Source organism: Vipera ursinii (genome assembly GCF_947247035.1).
Source record: "Vipera ursinii genome assembly, chromosome: 3".
In the NCBI taxonomy this organism is placed as follows: Eukaryota; Metazoa; Chordata; class Lepidosauria; order Squamata; family Viperidae; genus Vipera; species Vipera ursinii.
In genome coordinates, this window is record NC_139516.1 from 80,332,004 (window position 1) to 80,353,864 (window position 21,861).

At 39.9% G+C, this 21,861-nt stretch overlaps 1 protein-coding gene across 3 annotated transcripts in view; it reads right to left on the reverse strand.

The window, feature by feature from the left end:
- Positions 1-21,861, reverse strand: part of LOC310639075 (uncharacterized protein) — a 367,032-nt gene that overhangs the window by 92,992 nt on the left and 252,179 nt on the right. The window lies entirely within an intron of this gene.

Here is a 21,861-nt window from a genome sequence, read left to right on the forward strand (position 1 = left end):
TGAAACCTGTTGCATATGCACCCATCAGAAGGCACAGGTTGCTTACAAATCTATGAAGAAATAAAATTATGGATAGCCCTCGACTTAACGAAGGCAATTTAGCCCAACATTTCTATTGCTAAGTGAGGCATTTGTTAAGCGAGTTTGCTCCATTTTACGACCTTTCTTGCCACGGTTATTAAGTGAATCACTGCAGTTATTAAGCTAGTGTCATGGTTGTTAAGTGAACCTGGCTGCCCCATGGACTTTGCTTGTCAGAAGGTCACAAAAAGAGTTCACGTGACCCCATCGCTTCTCGGCCTTTTGGCTAAGATCAAGTGTAGTATCTGTTCTTATCAGTTTAATATCTGATATGAAGAATTTACAAGAGATATTAAGCGAACCATTGAAAGACATTTGTAATGGACCTTTATTAGAAGCTAAAATGCCAATGACGTGGATTGAAGCAAATATTACTTTAATACCAAAAGAAGATTCAGATTTGACCCAGATTAAGAACTATAGACCGATCTCATTGCTCAATGTGGATTATAAAGTTTTTACTTCAATAATGGCGGAGAGTTTGAAAAAATATTTAGTTGAATTTATACACCCAGATCAAAATGGCTTTAAAGAGACAAATTAAAAATAACTTAAGAGTGATAATAGATGTATTAGAATACTATGAGCTACATCCAGGGAAACAAATTGCATTAATATTCTTAGACGCTCAAAAGGCATTTGATAATCTTTCATGGCAATTTATGATTTATCAATTACAAATAATGGACTTTGGACAGGATTTTATAAATATGGTAAAAACAATATATAACAAACAGGCAAAGTGATTGTGAATGGAGATTTTACTGAGAGCTTTGAAATAAGGAAAGGCACAAGGCAAGGATACCCTTTATCCCCTCTGTTATTCATTTTCACTTTGGAAGTTTTAAATTGAAATATAAGACAAGATACAGAAATTAGAGGTTTGGGGATAAAGGGTGAAACATATAAGTTACAAGCATTTGCTGATGATTTTGTATTTATTTTGGAAGAACCCTTGGAGATGATCCCAAAATTGTGGGACAAGATAGAACAATATGGAGAAATAGCGGGACTAAAAATAAATAAAGAAAAAACTAAGATAATAGTTAAGAATCTTACGGATAAGCAAAAAAGCCAATTGTTAGAAGCAACAGAGGTACAGACAGTGAAAAAGGTTAAATATTTGGGTATATATTTATCAGCCAAATGCTCAACAATAAAAGAAGACAATTATACAAGGCTATTGAAACAAATAAAGCTAGACTTGGAAAAATGGAAGAATTTTCAATTGTCATTACTAGGAAGAATTGCTACAGTTAAAAAGAATATATTGCCTAAGATTTTATTTTAATTTCAAACAATTCCGATAAAACTTGGGGAAAAATTCTTCCAAGAGTTGAATTCATTAATTTTGAAGTTTGTATGGCAAGGAAAGAAAGCTAGAATAAAGATGAAAATGTTGCAAGATGCTAAGGAAAATGGAGGCTTTGGCCTACCCGAGTGGGCTTTGTATTATCAAGCATCTGTATTAACATGGGTGAAAGAATGGATAATGCTTAGGAATAAAAGGTTGTTATATTTGGAGGGACATGACTTACAATTTTTGTGGTATGGGAAAAACAAAATTCATAAGTATTTTCAAAATCATTGTATTAGAAATGCTTTGATAACAGTATGGGAAAAAATTAAAACTAAAATATATGTAAAAATTCCAGGGTGGTTATCAATGACGGAAGCTTTCTCACACCCAAATTTGTTAGATTTTGAAAAAACTTGGGCATATAGAGATATTTTGAATACTGATGGGACATTAAAATCGAAACAAGAGCTGGAAAATCAGGGCACCAACATGTCATGGTGGGCATTGTTACAAATACAAAATAGATATGAAAAAGATGTGAAACTGTACAGGTTTTATAAAGAACAAACTGTATTTGATAAGATATTGTTAACTTATGATGAGAAATTAAGAAAATGTATAATTTTTTGTTAATTTTAGAGATGGAAAGTGAACAAACTAAAGAGACAATGACAAGGTGGGTGAAAAACTTTGGTTATAATATAGAATTAGAAAAATGGCAAAACTTATGGGAGAGAAATTATAAAGTGACAATGTCAACTGTGTATAAAGAAAAATTATATAAAATGTTTTATAGATGGCACTTGCCACCAGCAAGATTAGCAAAAATGTTTAAAAATGTGTCAGATAAATGTTGGAAATGTAAACATAATTCAGGTACGTACTATCATATCTGGTGGACATGTGACAAAGTAAAGGCCTATTGGAAAAAAATACATGCTTGGTTAGAAAAAATATTAGGAGAACATGTAGTATTTAATCCTGAATTTTTTTTATTAGGTATAATACCAGAAAAGATTAATAAGCAAAATTTGTATTTGGTTCTACATATTACAACGGCAGCAAGAATAATCTATGCGCAATGTTGGAAGAATGAACGAATACCATCAGAGGAAGAAGTAATTAAAAAAATACTGGAATGCGCTGAGATGGACAGACTAACTATGAGGCTGAAAGACAAAGAAGAAACAGAATATTACCAAAGCTGAAATTTATTCTACAAATGGTTAGAGGAGAGAACCAAAGAGTAGGACTTGATTATGTATTAGCGTTTTATGAACCCAGATCACACGCTGATTGAAAAATTAACATACGTATGTAGAGGAAAAAAAACAATAAAAAGCTTACTATATATAAAAAAAAGAGTTCACGTGACCCTGGGGCACTGCCACCATTGTATATATGAGTCAGTTGCCAAGTGTCTGGATTTGATCACATGACCATGGGGGAATGCTGCACTGGTGAAAAACGGTCACAAGTCACTTTTTTCAATGCTGTTATAATTTTGAACGGTGACGAAATGAACTGTTGTAAGTCAAAGTTTACCTGTACTGGAAGTTTCCCCCCCCTTCCAATAAAATAAAAGTACCCAGCACACTGTTTGTATCAATTTCTCCCAAACTGGGCAAATTTCATCTCCTCATATAACACAGTGAAAAGGGGGTAGGGTAATTATAAAAGTTTCCCCGTTTCTGGGGACAGTCAGTGGGAAGTAGTGGGCTTTGGACGTCTGAATGGAGATTTGGATTCAGTCTGCAAAGCCAAGAAGAAGTCTCCCGAAGGGATCCCAGGGGAATTGGGCTGTTTTTTTTTTAAATCAGAAAATTGTGATTCAAGCTGAAGGTTGCTATTGTTAAAGGCTGCTCAACAGTGGCACAAACTGTTTTGGGATATGGCGACTCACCCATGCTGAAGGTATTTAAATGCTGACTCGCCCTTTTAAAGACATTGAGTTAATAAAGGCAATATTGGAGGATTGGTGTTGTCCATTATTGCCTCTGTGTTGTTATTTGTACAACAGCAACATTATTACAGCAATTAACAGAAGACATGCCAATGCTCGTGGCTATACTACAGTTCAACAATTACTATGTTATAAGATAACTTATTCATACTTCATAATTATGAAATACATAGATATCCCTAAAGAGTAATCAGTTCAAGGCTGGACCTTCAGTTCCAGAAGACATGCATGTCTTTATTTTGTTCGTAGGAAATTGGATGGTCGGAAAGTCAAGCATTTTCTCATTATGCAGCCTATGCATTTTTACTCAGAAGTAAATGAGTAAATGGGACTTTTTAAGAAACAGGCATGTAAGATGCAAGCTACTAAGTTTTCTATCAAGAACTGAGACATTGATTTACGGAACACAATTCACATGTTCTCCAAATGCTGCTTCTAAATGACCTCCTTGAATAAATGCCAGATGAAACTTTCATGTGACAATATACAATTCTCATACATGGAATGATATAAGCTGCAGGGAAATCACCTGAAGACTAAATCCACTAATGACCTAGATATTACACTTTAATTTATTGATAACGAAATAATCAGAGGTTTTTTTACAGGCTTCTAAAGCCCCGACAATGGTGTATTGTGCACTTCAGCATGCACGCTGACACAAACAAAAACAATAATAACATCTTAAATGTAGTTAGGAACACAATTGAGAACATCTGTATAGTAAGCAGAAATAAATTAGAAATACTGAAGTGTTTTGTAGCTGTGAAATTGAAGAATATATAAAAAAAAATTACTGACAGCACCTGGATTAAGCAGTTATAAATAATGGATAAAGGGAAAAATCACATTACCCCCTGTGTAAATTCTTCCTCCTCTGAAATATATTTTATGAATGTAGAATTACAGTAATAAATGCAATATTCGTTTTTCCCCATAGAAGTTCTACTTCACAGCTATAATGTAGTATGAAAAAGCAATCATGACTATAATGTACTTTGAAAAAGTAATGACCAATAGAGACAGTGTTTGCCAGAGTTGCTGTTTTCCTAAAATAATTTTGCTTTAACTTTAGGAAAGGAAGACACATGTTGCTATTAAAATACTTCATTACATTTTTCTACTTTTGCAAACGTCACACACATGTCAAGTTGCTAGGGGACGACCTTGATGCCATCACATCAGGTAGAACCAGGAGAATTGTATGTGTGGGGACCTTGGTGCTCTCCCAGCTTGGTTATTTTCTTGCAGATGTTTCCTTACCAATCTAGGCAACATCAGAGCACTGGTGTTGTTATCTAGTTTGGTAATGAAATGTCTGCAAGAAAACAACAAAGGGAGCACAAAGGACCCCACAGTTCAACCCTGAGCTACTCTTCTATAATAATAATAATAATAATAATAATAATAATAATAATAATAATAATAATAATAATAATAATAATAATAATAATAATAATAATAATTTTATTTATATACCGCCCTTCTCCCGGAGGACTCAGGGCGGTGAACAGGGCAACCATATAAAAATACAAAAAATACAAAAGTTAAAAAAGAATTAAACATATGCCCAAGCTAAAAAACAGTAAATACATATATTAAAATGACAATAAAACCCAACCCATCCCCCATCAGGCCAAGCCAGCTTGCTCAAATAAATGCATCTTCAGATCGCGCCGGAAGGAGCGAAGGTCGGGCGCCATCCGGAGCTCCACCGGCAACCGATTCCATAAATCCGGGGCGCCCACAGAGAAGGACCTCCCCCTGGGGGCCACCAAACAATATTCTCTGATCTATAGGATTGTATACATCTGGTCTTTTGCAGGACTGATGCAAGGGTGTCAAACTGCCAGCCTGCGGGCCGGATGCGTCATGGAGAAACCACACCCACCCCATTGCCGACAATGGAAAAAAAGTTACGATATATCGCAACACGTTATGTAACATTGTGAGTTTGACACCCCTGGTTTAGAGAAAGTGAAGCAGCCGCCTCAGGATTTTAAAAGGACAGCAGCTTATTAATGATGTAATTTATTACTGCTATACTTCTATCCCTAGAGAAAGACAGAAATCCCTAAGGGTTACAGTGATAATGCATTACAAATAAAATAGGGAACTAGCGGATGGAAGAATCTATACAACTGCATTCATGACTCCATGGGACAAAGTGAATTCAACAAAAATCATTAAGTCATATGCAGGTTACTGATTTAAGAACTGTACTATATTAATTTTATCAAATGGATTCTTCAAGCAGCAAAATTTATTTATTTACTTTAGGCTCAAAAATGGCTGCAAAAGGTAGAAATCCAAAGTGGTGCTGGGCTTCTGTTTGTAAGAGGTTTAAAGCACTTCTGGATCAGAGTTTTACTGGCAAGTAATTCTCTCTAAAACAACACGCTTCCCTAATGAATAAATATTAACAAGTCTTACGACAAAGTTGTGATGGCAGACAACAGACTCCCCCAGCAGCAATAACTTTGAGAACAGTTTTGCTGATATTCCCATAAAATGTCTTTAATTTCAATATTCAGTAGCAGAAAGCCACTATTTTGTGGAAAAAGCAAGCGAGCTGAAGAGCAAGGCAAGCTAGAATCAAACAGCAACCCAGCGGATTCTAAATGAAAAGAGACAAGAATTTCCCTTCAGCTCATAGATAGAAAATGTCAGAAACATAAAAAAAACATTATGAAGTCAGGCAAAAGTCTGGAGTGTTTTTCCTTCATGATTAATGACTGGTCTGAAACAGGATGGGAAAGGTAAAGCAAAGTTCCTCTTGAAGTACCTTAAAAATGCCATAACTGGCGGTGGGGGCCAGGGGGTGGGTGGGAATATTGAAACATCAATATAAAAATAATAATAAAAAAATCCCCTTCCACTAAGATGTAAAGGTCAGGCGAGATTTGGGTGTTTTTAAATGCTGTTCTGAAGGAATGTTTATAAAGGTTAAGATGTCATGTTGTTTCAGAGTTATGGGCTTGTGGGGGGGGTGTCCTTGAGTGCCAGCTCCACCTCAGGCCACCGTGGACTGTGAGACACAACGACAACGGACAGCAGGAGGCTGGCAGATCATAGGATATTGCTGGGGAAAATTGTACCTTGCTTCCCAAATAATGCAAAGGGGCATGAATATTTCAGAAGCAAAAACAAAAATATATCCTGTCTTAAAAATATGCCTTCAATAACACCGCAAAGGTCTAATTTAAACCCCACCAAAGCAGGAACATTTCCAGAGTTCAAGCTGACTCTCCGTCTCTAACTCAATTTATTACGCCTCTCATTTGCGGTACAAATACATATGGTTTGCACAGGCACTATGAGCTAAATTCAACCTGTTTCAGATATTGGCTCGCAAATGGGAAGGAAACGTGATACGGCTGTTTAAGGTATCCTTTTAAAACATTAAGCACATAAGCACTTGTGGCTGAAAAGGTATGGAAACAGGTAATGGCCATGGTGCGTTTGTCTACCTTCTCCAAAAATTCCTGGACAAATTTTTTCATGGCTGTTATAGCAGTATTTGCAGACTCTGGCTTATTAAGTTACAAAGAAAAGCAGGACCATAAGAATATTGAAACTGCTTTATGTCGGGATCCGTAGTTGTAAGCAAACTCAGAGTCAGTGGTAAAAGATTCATTTTTTTGAATCAGGTCAATAGTCTCTTAATTCAGTCCCAGAATAAGAAGTCTAAAACTCATGTTCTGATTTGGTATTAGGTGACTTCCTTTAATCAAGGACAACTGAAGGCAAATTACAGAAGACTAAACTATACTGCAGTCCTGCACGATAAGATTGGTTTGAACATCATTTTAAGCACATACTTCTCACTGGGTTATGATACAAATATTCACATGTCAATACAACTTTCAGCCTTGCAGTTTAAGCAATACAAATTGAGATACTTGGTTTGCCTCGGTTTAAGGATTGTTTTTTGCAAACTGAAACTGGCTGAAGAACTTCATAGAAAGATGCATCTCAATTAAATAGTACCAACTGAAATAGTACCATTTGCAATTTAGCTAATTCAGCTAACCTTAACTTCCTTCTATTCTGATAATGGATCTTTTTTAAAAAAAAAAAAAAAGTAACTCAGGCAGCCTTTCCATAGAAATTACTAGTTATAATAGCAGAGCCGAGTTTCAGGTAAATGAATATGAGATTGCAGCTTTAAGTTATCTAATGGAAATATATGCTTACAAAAAGACATTTTTATTAAATATAATTTCATTTCAACATTGCCCTCCCATTGATGCTAATCTGTCTGATGTTACAGAGATAGCCTGTAAAAGATGTGCCTGGGTGAGTCAGAATGCAAAGCCAGAACTAAAAAATGCAGCAGCAAAAGGAGTTAAAATCACACCTTGGTTTGTCCATGACCAATTGCCCTTTGTAAGTTGCATTGGCTACCGGATGGCTTCTGGGTACAATTCAAAGAACTGTACTGGTCCTCCTCATTATAAGTCCTTCATGACTAGGGCATGGGCATTTATGGCACTGCCCCTCTCTAACTGTTTCTAATAGTATTTGTTCTTTTAACAATTGCCAAAGAACAAAGCTGTCCTTTGCCAATTATTAAAATAAAGGCAATATGCTAAAGACTCATGAAAGCATGCCAGTGGTATTATTTTAACCCATAGGAAACAGTGCCATGAATGCCTCCAAGCAAGATAATAAATTAGGCTTTATTCTTGTTTGCATGGCTATTTTTCAAAAAAAAAAGTACAAAACAGACTATGCCTGCATTTCTTTTGGAACATCAGTATTTCAGGTTACCAATCAACATGTGTGGGGAGCAACAAATGGGTGAAAATCTTTAAGAGTTCAGGATTGCTTTTATCATAGCTTGCTATTATCTCTGAAGAAATCTTTTTCTTTCTTTCTCTATCTTTCTTTCTTTCTTTCTTTCTTTCTTTCTTTCTTTCTTTCTTTCTTTCTTTCTTTTCTTTCTTTTTCCTTCCTTCCCTCCCTCCCTCCCTCCCTCCCCTACATATTTAGAGTGACTGTAATATAAGACAGGAACATAACTCTTCTAACTATCAGAGTGGTTTTTCTCTGTTTTTATTCGTTATTACTTCATTCTAATTTATATTTCTTAGCTGGGAAAAAGCACCCTTTATTGAAGATTTAGTATTTCTCATCCCCTAATTAAATAGCAAGAATTAACAATACAAGTTTGCTTAGAGCAGTATTTAGCAATTAATGGGGTTTATACACACACACACACACACACGTATGTGTATTACTCTAACAACCAAAAGATGATCTAATAATACCCAAAACAGACTTCAAATACAAAAAACTGTGAATGTAAACGTAAATGCATTATCATGGTGGCACAGTGATTTAGAATGCAGTATTGCAGGCTAATTCAGCTCACTGCCAGGAGTTCGATCTTCACAGGCTCAAGGTTGACTCAGCCTCTCAGCCTTCCAAGGTCGGTAAAATGAGGACCCAGATTGTTGAGGGTAATTTGCTGACTCTGTAACCAGTTTAAAGAGGGCTGTAATGCACTGCGAAGCAGTGTATAAGTCTAAGTGCTACTGCTATCAAAAGAAATACCACAGCAATAAAAAAAAGTTGTTGTTAATTGAAAGAATTGCATAACTGGGCTCATGAACCATAGATTTCTGTGTGCCGCAATCATTTTGTATCACGGGCAGACTCTCTGGTAGTTCCCACATAGCGAAAGGCACTTTTTCAGCTAAGTGAAATGTCACAATAATCAACACCTTGAGTTATTCAAGAGGCAAACATTTGAAGAGCTCTTATGAAAAGTTCAGCATAATCCCAATTCTCTGTTTATTTGCATCTCACTTGAAACATTAAGTCACCTACATTCTGCAAGTGATTTTTAAAAACATGTTCGACTCTTAAATCCATTGGTAAAATATTTCAACATTCATACATTTGTGTTACGGTACACCTGCTAAGAAAACATTTGTTTTATGTAATCATTTTGTTTCAAGTTCGGTAATTCAAAATAAAACTTCTGTATTCAGCAAAACAAATTAAGGAGGAAGCCAAATCAAGCAAGATTATGTTGATTGCTATGGAGAATGTAGGACGACATCACTAGGATAGAGCCAAAATTAATTTTTCTTTTTCCTGGTTTTTTTTTTTGGGGGGGGGGACAAGTAGATATAGTGGTATGTGAGAAAGACTTTGGGAGATGGAGTGAAGAGATGGTCCTAGCAAACTGACAGGTAAGAGACCTGATAGCCTGCAGGGACTTTTCCTAGGTTCTTGGACTGTAAAGAAGACGGAGGGAGATTTGTATTTTCAGACTTGCAAGATTCTGTTAATGTAAGCCTTACAATAAAATAGAAGTAGTTCATCTGATTGTGTTTTCTGTCTGGTCTGCCTGGGAAGACTGACAGTAAGCACTTATTTTTTTTAATGAGAAATCTGTAGTGCAAACAGTATATCATGTTTAGCAAATCCACTTATACTTAATAAATAAAATCAGGGAGTAAAATAATTATGCTTCTCTTATACAAGTGAGTCCTTAGCAGAATGGTTAGGGAAATCATGTGGGCAAAAACAGAATATAAAGCATATTTTCCCCAGGAAGGGAATTCTAGTGTTGTGAAGCTACAACAGAGGAAAACCCCCAGTTCTTTACCAAATAAAGTGCTTGTAAGTATTTCCCTCTTGTAATCATATTTACATAAGAGCAAAGTTTGGTTCATACAGTCGTTTCTCATTTTCGGGGCTTTATAAAATAAATAGTGTCTCTTCTTCTGCTATCAGCTGACATTAACCTAGCTGAAAGGATCAACCAAATGCACAGATTGGCCTTTTGATTTAACATTAGCTTGAAGCACTTTGTAAGGTTGGGTCGTACAGAGTACAGAGGATGTTTTTAAGTGCTTTTCTGAATTAGTGATATTATAGGTTATGTTTTTACATTCACAAAAGTTAAAAAACAAAAACCAGGAACTGAAATTCCTAACATTGTTTGCATAAATTAATTATTAGTGCATTCACAATAAAAGGATACTGATTCCAAACTACAAAAAGTAAACTGCATTTAAATTTGAATGAGACTTAGGAGCTACTTATTTTCTTTTAAATGAGGCCAGATTGTTGTTAAGTTTTTAATAGCATATTTGTAGGCTCAGTTCAGACATGACAGGAAAAACTTGTCTTGTACTATATGAAACCTTGCCTTCAATCTCTTCCATGAGATGGAGATCAAGAGCCCATTTTCCATTATTCGTATTATGACCAAATTGGGAATCTGCAGCTGATTCAAACTATATTTAATAAAAGCAAAAGAGCCAAGCTGTAATTACTCTAAATCCTCACTTTCTAAAGTAGACAGCAGAAGAAAATTTATTTATTTTATTTTATTTTATTATATTTGTATACCGCCCTTCTCCCGAAGGACTCAGGGCGGTGAACAGGGCACATATAAAAATACAGAGTAGAAAAATTAAAAAAGAATTAAATAGGAGCCCGAGCTAAAACAATAGAATAATATAAAAATCCACAATAAAAACCCCAACACATCCCCCATCAGGCCAGGCCGGCTTGTTCAAATAGATAGGTCTTCAGACCGCGTCGGAAGGAGCGAAGGTCAGGTGCCATCCGGAGCTCAACCGGCAGTTGATTCCATAAAGCCGGGGCGCCCACAGAGAAGGCCCTCCCCCTGGGGGCCACCAGCCGACATTCTCTGACCGGTGGCACCCTGAGGAGGCTCTCTCTGTGGGAACGCACAGGGCGGAGGGAAGTTGACGCCGGCAGCAGGTGATCCCCGAGGTACTCCGGACCCATGCCATGTAGGGCCTTGAAAACCCAGTTATGTGATTGCTTAAAAGACAATCTTTTGGCGACAGCCAAAAAGACATGATGTTTACCATTAATGGACTCTATAGAAACTAACCATCACTCCATACATACATTTAGGAGGAAAGAAAAGGTTATCCGGAGGATGAGAGAAAAGGATTGTTGGAATTGTTTGTTCATACAGTGTATACTTGTATAAGTAGTCCTCCCTTCTAATTAAGATATGCTCAGTGAGTAATCTATAATTTTAATTATATCAAAATACTATGAAGCCCTATTTTTCTTATTATGCGCTTCATTTGAATGCCTTCTCTATTTTGATGTAATGTGAGGGAAAATAGGTATTATATAAATTAAAACTGATAGGCAGCTAGATCATTCATTAATGCATCCTACAGGTAAATTAAATAACATGAATATAAATGAAAAGGGGAAAATAATGAAGATTGGTGTAATCTGTCCAAAGTAATCTGTTACTTTGGAGGACGTTCGGATGGATTTTAAACGTAACTTAGAAGTTACAGATAGTCCTTGCTTAATGCCCTAATTGGGACAGGCAAACTCCATCACTAAGTGATGCAGTCACTAAGTGAAAAAAATTGCTTGATTGTGCTAGGCTTATAATATCAATTCCATTGCGGCCATTAGGGAAATCACCTGCAGTTGTTGAGAGATGTTATAGTAACTTGTGATTTTAGTGTTGGCTTCTCCATTGAGTCTGCTGGTTGGAAGCCAGCTATGGAACACACAATCTTGTGACTTTAAGATGCTATGACTGCATAAGTGCCTGCCAGTTGCAAAACTAACCTGTTTGGTAAGTCAAAAAACTAACTAAAATGTTTGCGAAAGACTGGAAAGCTTATATGGATATTTTGCTAAAAGAAGGAAAATATGAAATGATGATTTATGGATCTGAAGATTAAAAAATAAGTGGATTAAATGACAAGCGTAAGGATCTTGTATAACATCTAAGAGGGAGGAAGGTTAATGTGTAATTAAATATTGAAAAGAAGGTTAGAAGTCATTTATGTATATTTTAACTAAACCTTCCTTCCTTCCTTCCTTCCTTCCTTCCTTCCTTCCTTCCTTCCTTCCTTCCTTCCATCCTTCCTTCCTTCTAAAATAAATGTAAATAATATATTTTTTTTAAAAAGTGCACCTACCAGTTGTGACTCACCCACATTTTAATTGTGTCACCATGGCAACACTACAATGTTCATAAAGTACAAGTCGTAAGTGCAAGAATGGTCATTAAGTAAGTTTCTCACTACTGTTGTAACTTTGAACAGTCGCTACACAGGCAGCCATTAAGTGAGGACTATCTTGTAAAGAGGTGCTAACTAAAAAGGCAAGAGATTTTATGCTCCTGTGGAGCAAGGCATTGAAAAATGCTAGGGCAAATTCTGCATCATTAAATCTAGAACCATTTGGTTATCCATTCACCGATTATCCAATTGTACTCTTTCTATTATTAAATTATAATTATTTTTATTCTGAAGAAGTCAAAAACTGATCTGTTGCTTGGTAGAATCTCTGATATAGGTAAAGGTAGAAATTTCATTGCCACAGCTAAGTCAGGTTTAATGCAAGTATGTTGAACATGCAGTTGAAGCTGCTAATATCTGTTGCCCATTGCTGGAAAACAACAAAAATCCACTGCCAAACCAACTCTAGACAAGCCAGGCTTGAAACAGAACTGATGCCATATTCTAATTTTATGAACCACGCCATATGCTCACTATATGGCTATATGACTGCTGTAGAATAGAATATGGTGACATGAAATTGACCCCTAGTAAAATGGGCCAGTTGAGATTGGACTTGGGGCACTATAAAACTACACTCAAACGGTAGTTACTATTTGTAAATTACATGTCAAAACATTTGGTAACTAATGCATGAATTATTTTACTTATGAGAATGTTAGCAGGCTTCTCCCCAAATAAAGAAGAATGAAATCTTTCCCATGAATTTTACTAAAGGTATGTATTTTTGAATCTGCATCTCAAAAACATCAGTTTTCTAGCCACTGTGGAACGCATGCAATGCAGCTCTTCAGAATCCTACTTTTGATGAGGGATAGTATGTAAAGTCCACTCTCAATGCTTATTATCTAGGGCCACTATAAGTATTAATGCTAAAACAAAGGTTTTTTTTAAAAAAAATCTATTTACGTATTTTGTATCAAAATTTATCAATTATGCTTTCCAGGACCTACTCACTCCTACTTTATGGATGCTACTTTCTTGACATCAAGAATGCCTAGAAGGTGTACAGACTTTATAGTTTACAATACTATAGCAATAATAATTACAACAAAAACAACAACTGCAATATCAGTGAGGATGATGAGGATTCTAGCTCAAGTAATTGAAATAAAACTGAAACTAGACTTTTTATTTTCCCAGAAAGGATATTAAACATCTTTTCGTATACTGTTTTATTTTAGTTCAAGGTAGGAACATAGACTTCTATTGTGCCAGTATGAACTTTAATATGTATTCATTCCTTTGTAGCTTTGCAGAATATTTCCATCGAGATTAACAATAAGCTTTCCTATCTCTGGGTGGTCTGGCTGAACATATATACTTTAATTATTCAAGGTCAAGGCATCAAGATGTACGCATATGCAGGAATAACGTTGCTTTAAAATAAAAATCCCTGTTTTACATTTTCCTACATTTGGCTTAAAAAAACCTGTGGTTGTTGTTGTTTTGCAGAAGAATCTTATAGTGGCATAGTGGTTATACCCTTTATCTGACATGTAGAATGTCACTGTTTTCAAACCCAGCAGAATGTTTAAATCATTACTGTTTTTCTTTTCCTGAACTTCCTATTCTCTGCTTTATTATTTATAAATAAATCCACTGGTGTATCATTTCATCAGTCTTCCAATCACTTAAGGTAGAAGGACATCTAAGCCCAAACCTACTAAGAATGATGAATAATGATACAATGGAACAAAAGAAAAAAGATCCAGCTGAAAAGCAGATAATTCAGAGAAAGAGAAATAAGAATTGAAAAAAAGTTTCTGCTGGATTTCAAAGCTCTTCCAGCAAGTCCACCAAGCTACTAATATCAATAGCTACCACAGAGATTAGAGAGCTAGAAGGTAAAGACCATCGGTCTGGGTGAAGGAGTGTTCCTCTCTCAGTATGGTAGCTGTTGTGTACTGGGTTCGTTGCGCAGGAATGAAGATGAGACGAGTGAGTTCAGCAAAGATCATGGTTTATTGCTTGCAGGATGTGAACTAGAGAACAGGGCTGCAGCTGCAGCAATTTATACCTTGGCCCCCTAGGCGGCGGCCAATAGGTTTGAAGTAACCTATTACCGCCTAGGGGCAACCAATAGCAGTGCTGGAGACGGGTTGTCTGAGATGCTGGGAGCCGTTAGCTAGCTCCCTGCTCTCGCAACCTACTAGCCGTTACCACAAGGTGTTAACAAGCAAGCCCAATACATAACACTCCTCCCCGCTTAGAACGAACAACACTATAGCAACAATAGTAATTATAGCAATACACTTTACAAAGACTTAACACTAGTATGAATAGGTTACACCCAACAGCACAATAAAGTACTTACAACATTACAGCTCCATTTTCCATTACAATCTTGTAGGTCAGCATTAAATACAAGGTACATATAACATTACAGCTTTATTATTATAGAACAAAATCTTTCAGATAAACAGGCTTGTGTGGCCTTGTGGAACGCCTGGGGGATCCAGGCACCTCCTGGCCTACCAGCTTGCCCGCCCGACTGGTTAGAGCAGTTTCTCTTAGTTCAGGTGATTCTGAGTGGCTTGGTGCTCTCTGGCTGGCCTTTCCAGGTTGGCCCACCCCAGAGTCAGTTTGTTCAGCAGAGTTAGCACAGCGGCTGTAGCCATCAGGTTGGCTTTCTCTGTCAGGGGACCCATGTTGCACATCCGGGCTCCCCTCCTCTACGGCCAACTCCTCGTTGCTTGGGCTGTGTGAGCCTCCAGGGTCTATGCATGGGTCGGCTTGGCTGCCAGTTTGTGGACCTGAGTAAGGACTTATGACGAAGTCCTCGTTTTGTGGCCGTTCAGGAAAACGCTTCGTAAGCTGATCTATGTGGCGCCATACAACTCGCCCACCTTCCAACCCCACTTTGTAAGAGAGGGGTCCTGATGTTTTAGTAATTTTTCCAGGCACCCACAAATTCCCATGCCCATAGTTCCTGGCCCACACCCCGTCGCCCACTTGCAGCCCCCTCAGGGGTTTTGGGTGCGAAGCTTCTGCTGCCACCCTATCCGGATGCAACCTGTCCAGTTTTGTGATCAGTCGCTTCCCCCAGCGCAGCTCTGCTGGGCTTTTCCCTGTAGCCGTGCAGGGCGTGGAATGCTGGCAAAGTAAAAAATCTGCCAATCTTTGATGCCAGTCCCCAGTCACTATACGCTTCAGTGACTCTTTTGTGGTCTGGCTTGACTATTAGAAGAAGGGTGAAATGGGGCCGACGTTGTGTGCCTGATGAGGTTTGTTCTCAGGAATGCCTGAAATTCTGCCGCTGTAAATTGGGCTCCATTGTCAGATACTATGACGTCTGGCAGCCCATGTGTGGCAAAGAGTTTCCTTAAGCACCTGGATGGTCCTACCAGTAGTCATGTTAGCAACTGGAATTACTTCAAGTCATTTAGAGTGGCTGTTGACCACTATAAGGAAGAGCTGTCCCTGAAAGGGCCCAGTGAAGTCTATGTGAATTATAGACCAGGGAGTGTGAGTCTCCTCCCACCTGTGAATTGGAGCGTGCAGCATTTCAGGCCTTGATGGTTGGCATGTGTAACATCCATGCACCTGGGCTTCAATGGCCTTGTCTAAACCTGGCCACCATAAGTAGCTTCTAGCTAAAGCTTTCTTACAGACAATAACCGGATGACCTTCATGTAGTGATTGTAAGACCCTGTCTCTTAGTGACGTGGGGACTATGACCCTGTTCCCCCATAGGATACAACCCTTGTGAGCTGATAGCTCATGTCTTCTAGTAAAATAACTCTGGAATTCAGGCCCTGGACTTTTATCCAGCCATCCTATGTGTACCCAAGAAAGTAATGTCTTATTAAGTGCTGTTTCTGCAGCTATGTCCCCTGCGTGGAGAGGAAATTCTGGCAAGTCTTGGATGGACAATACATGGGCCGCTGGGGCCAGGTCTGGTTCAATTTGTGGCAGTGGAAGCCTGCTCAGGCCGTCTGCATGGCCCATTTCTTTGCCAGGTTTGTGAATCAGCTTAAACATGTAAGCTGATAAAAAAAATAGACCGTCTCAGCATTCTGGGGGATAATATGTGGGGTGTCTGTTTGTCTGTGGTGAATAACCCCAATAATGTTTTGTGTGAAGATTGTGAAATCCCTGCCATATAAGTAGTCATGGAATTTTTTAACTCCAGCTACAATGGCCAATGCCTCTTTGTCAATTTGAGCTCAGCAGAGGACACCATCCTTGAATAAAATGCAATGAGAACCTGGGTTCCATCTTTCTCTAAGTGACTCAAAACTGCCCCCACCCTGTATGGGGATGCGTCACATGCTAAACAGACTGGCTTAGACTCTCTGAAATAAGTGATAGTGGAACTGACCAACAGAAGTGCCTTCAGGTCCTGAAAACTTTTTTCGTGAATGCTGGTCCATTTCCAAGAAGCCTTTTTATAATAATAAACCTTTATTGTCAAAGTACAACATGTGTACATTGAGATTAGCTGAGCCTCCCCCTGTGCTCTCTCCCCCCAACACACAGTGACAACAAACCCTCCATCCCACCACACTATGTGAACCAACTACACCACACACCGGCCTCCCAAGTCAACTCTGCATAAGATTACATCCCATTCAAAAGCCTAACAGCCCATGGATAAAAGCTGTTCTTCAGCCTGTTGGTACGGCTGGCTATATTCCTATATCTCCTACCGGATGGTAGGAGAGTAAAGAGATACCGTCCAGGGTGTGAGTCATCCCTGAGAATCTTCCTCACTCTTCCAAGGCAACGAGCCCTGGCGATGTCATCCAGTGGTGTCAGGGAACAGCCCACAATGTCTTGTGCTGTGCTCACTACCCTCTGTAATACTTTCCTATCCGTGGCTGTCAGACCGGCATACCAAACCACAATACCATATGAGAGGACGCTCTCTATGGTAGACCGGTAAAAGAGGGTCATTAGCTGTTGTTCTACCCTGTTCTTCCGCAAGATCCTAAGGAAGTGAAGCCTCTGTTGGGCCTTTCTAGCCACCTGGGTTGTGTTAACTTTTATCTAAGAGCCTGTGAGGTGGCTCTCCCACTGCGGCTTTGTTAGGAAGGAATGCGTGATAGAAGTTGAGGAGGTCCAAGAATGCTTGCAGCTCTCCTTTTGTTTTAGGGCTAGGTGCCATCTGAATGGCCTTTACTTTGGATTCAGCTGGGTGGATGCCATTGGTATCAATGCAAAAACCCAAAAATTCAGTCGAGGGAACCCCAATTCTGCACTTGCTTTTTTAGTTTGAGGCCTGCTTCACGCAGCCTCTGCAGGACGGCTCTGAGCCTCCTTGCTAGCACTTCTGTGGATTCTCCGGCAATAAGCCCATTGTCAAAACAGGGGCAAACCCCTGGGATGCCTTTGAGTGTGCGTTCTATGATTCCCTGAAAAATGCCCAGGGCTACACTGATCCCAAATTGTATGCGCTTTAGTTTGAAAACCCCCTTGTGAGTCACAATTGTCTGTGCTGCGGCCATGGCCTCATTAGCAGATAGTTGCTGATAGGCCTGCGTCAAATCTAATTTTGCAAAAGTGGTGCCACCCTGCAGAGATGCCAGGATGTGGCTCACCACCTGGACTGGGTATGCTTGCTGTTTAAGGGCCTGGTTAATTGTACATTTGTAGTCTGCGCATATCCTGACTTCCCCGTTGGTTTTAATGGTGCTACAATAGGAGTTTCCCACTCCCCACCATCTACTGGTTGCAACACGCCCTGTTCCACAAGCTTGTCTAGTTCCATATCATTGTTCAAAGGCGTAGTGCCATGCAATCACTGACATCTTCGGTTGGAAGTGTTCTCCAAGCTTCTTCTTCAGTTTGGCGTAGGAGACGGATTCCAACGGCGTGGGCGCGAACAGTTTTTTGGCCAGATCAAATGTCACTGGGTCACACGCACAGAGCAGTGTGGCGGCCTTTAGTCCGTCCTCTGTGACCTGGTTCGCCCAAAGGTAATTCTCGACCTGGGACAGGTACGAGGGCCATCCTTCTGGTTTCTTGATGTCAAACTCTCACAGCCTTCCGACATTGGGAATTCTGCTGGTCTTCGTGGCTGGCTTCTGCTTCTTCTAATCCTGCCTTTTCGCTGCTCAGGGACTGGTCCTCTGAGCGCGTGGTCGTTAGCGTGGCTTGCTAGCCGACCGTAGGGGGGGAAATTGCTTTTCCCACCAGGCGTGCGCTGCCTCTTCCCTAGTGACTTTCAGCTCCAACGGAGAAGCAGGATCCCATCCTTGTCGCCAGTGCTGTGTACTGGGTTCGTTGCGCAGGAATGAAGACAAGGCGAGTGAGTTCAGCAAAGATCATGGTTTATTGCTTGCAGGATCTGAACTAGAGAACAGGGCTGCAGCTGCAGCAATTTATACCTTGGCCCCCTAGGCAATGGCCAATAGGTTTGAAGCAACCTATTGCCGCCAAGGGGCAACCAATAGCAGTGCTGGAGACGGGTTGTCTGAGATGCTGGGAGCCGTTAGCTAGCTCGGTGCTCTCGCAACCTACCAGCTGTTACCACGTGGTGTTAACAAGCAAGCCTAATACATAACAGTAGCCAATCAAACTTCAGGGTTTGCCAAGAAGATAGATCAACACACCAACTACTGTAGACAACAATATTTGAGCTGATTTAAAGTGGAAAACACTACTTTCAGCATTTTTTGAGCCAGGAAAACATAGGGAAAAGTTGCATTTGCAGTGGGCTCCAAACAAAGGACAAAATATTCTGCCTTCCAGAAATGGTTGAATGCCCATGTTCCCTATGGCGCAACCTAACAGCGTGGTTATATACTTAGCCATGTGACTTAGTTTTGAAACACGCTTCTATCTTTCCTTAAAGGCAGTTGAATGCTTACAAGAAAACACTGGATTAAAATGGATATTCGTATACACATTCCTTAATGTCACTGCACGTTTTTTTATGTTCGTCAGAAAAGTTCATTTCTAACTGTACATTTCCCCTGCTCTCTGCACCTGTTGTGATAACTTATCTGGTAACCATAGTGAATCCCATATGACTAGCTATGTTATGGTTTAAGTCTGTTTAGTGCGCATGTCTAGAAGAAGTTCCCAGAGTTATTATCTGTATTGTTTTTCTTCACTTTGCTGTTACTGTCTGTTACGTTAGGATGAAGCTAGCTAGCTCTGTATAATATATATTTAGTTTTTATATTTTTGTAAGTAAAAGGTATTTAGTAAGATTATGCGTCGTGTTTTTCTTGCCTTCCTGCAAGTGTATCATGCATTCTCCGAAGCACGGTCCGTCGCCCTCTACAAAGGTGATTTTTACCTTGACATTTTGGTATCGAGGATGGTTTGATTTATGTTTTTGGAGAAGCATGTTTCTGCGGCTGTTATCAGTTAGTGCTAGTGAGGCAGCGGTGATTAACTGCTGAAACATGTCAGGAAGGAAGCCACGGCTGGAAAGGAGTCTTTCTGTGGGGCAGCTCCCTTTGACTTTAAAAACTCCGATAGCTTCGGCCACACGCCTTGGAGAAGACGCACCTGCTCCTGTCCACGATGCAAGGTCAGTCACTTTTTTTTCTACTTTTCCAAGCTCCCTGGCAGCTGCTTTTGGAAATGTTCAGACTCCAGGGGCTCAAGATGAATTTCAAAGGCTTGGAGCGAAACTTAAAGTCCAGCCGAGGAAAATTCCTTCTGCTCCTTCAAGCCCCAAGCAAACTATGCGAGATAGGGCTATGCAAGGCTACTGTGAACAAATTGGGGTTTTTGAAAGGCGTTTGCAGCAGGCAAAGAAATATGTGTCAATGGTTCAGCAATATGAAAGGAATTATGAGCATGAACCGGCCATATTGCCACACCCACAAGGAGAAGCCATATTGCCTCCTTCTTCCCCAAAGCTAAAGTCACGCCCATCATTGAGTGTCATGCAAGACGAATGGGAACCGGAGGCTCCTGTGTCACATGATTATGGGCTGTCCCAAAGGACATACAGAGCCACAGTGATGCCTGAAGCAAATGTTATAGCACCATCTACTGGTGAAGCTGCATTAAGACATGAATTGGAGCTCTCACTCTCGCAATTGTCTATGGAGGAGTCTTTGCTCAGAGATACAAGATTTCTGCCATCATCTGAGGCTCCAGTCCCTGATGGTGCTAGGATTCCTGTTACTATTGCTTCTCCTGTTAATATTGCTTCTATGCAAGCCCCTCTACCTGGCAGAGCACAGCCATATTTAACCCACATGCAATTGCCACCGGGTTCTTATATGCGAAGGCCAGTGTCATCTGCAGATTATGCTAATGCACCAGTCCCAGCGCCAGCGCCTCCTGCTGGCCAGGGTGGAATAGCAGCTCAAAGACAGTCACAGCCAGCACCAAGACTACCGGCAGCTTCAATGCAACTGCCGCATGTCCAGGCACAGACGCCACTGGTGCCCCCTGCAGGTTATGGTCGGATTGCACAACCTGCACAGCCAGTACCTCAATTGTATTTTCCTCATCAAACACCTTCCATTGTACCACTGGCTGGTGACTCAAAATTAAAGAAGTCAGGACAGAATTACAGGGCATGGGTCAGTGAGGTTGGACTTTTGTTACGCAGAGAAGGTACTCACATGATGGTGTTTAATCCTCCTGCCCAGCCATGGACTCCTGACATATGGGACTTGGATAATAGAGCATGCACAACATTATTGATGTCAATGGACATTGAATTGCAGCTCACGTTTTCACAAGATGCAACTGCCCAACAAATTTGGACTCAGTTAGAGGCATGTTATCGGCCTACATCAATTGAGTCTACATGTTTACTTTTGTCTGAGTTCCATGGTTCCAGATTAAAATCTGGTGAACATATTGGAGCACATTTGACTAAAATGAAAGGTATTAGAAAAGAACTGGGTGAAAAAGGCTATCCTATTGATGATTTTCAAATGATCAGCATTATCATCAATTCTTTGAATCATGAGTGGAAAGATGCTATTTCCAAGATCAATCAAGTGCCTATTGCTCAACGCACAGTGGATCATGTATGCAGGATCTTAGCCGAAGAAGAGGCAGTTATGCAAGCTGCGCCACATTTAAGGGAACCACCTGCATCAAGAGCTTCAGCGAGGCGTGCCTTCCGTGGAAGGACCTACGTTCCAAGGATGCCAAGATGCTACATCTGCAATCGTGTGGGACATGCCACCCGGGATTGTCCCCAACGAGTTCCAGCGCCCGTCACATACCAGCCCAGAGGAACAGATTCCAGAGGAGGCAGAGGTAGAGGCGGACGACAAGGTCGTGGTCGTGGTTCCAGGCGTGATCCACAAGCTCCACTTGCCACATTGGTTGTGACCAACGATCCACAGCCTCAACCAGAGTATGACAGACGACTTCTTTGGACTTTGGACAGTGGAGCAGCATTACATGTAACCTACAGAAAAGAGCTTTACACTGAGATGCACGAGCCTGAACCTGAACTTCGTGAACTTTACTCTTTTTCCAATCATCCTGTTCAGGTCATGGGAAAAGGAACTGTCTATATTGAAGAGCTTGAT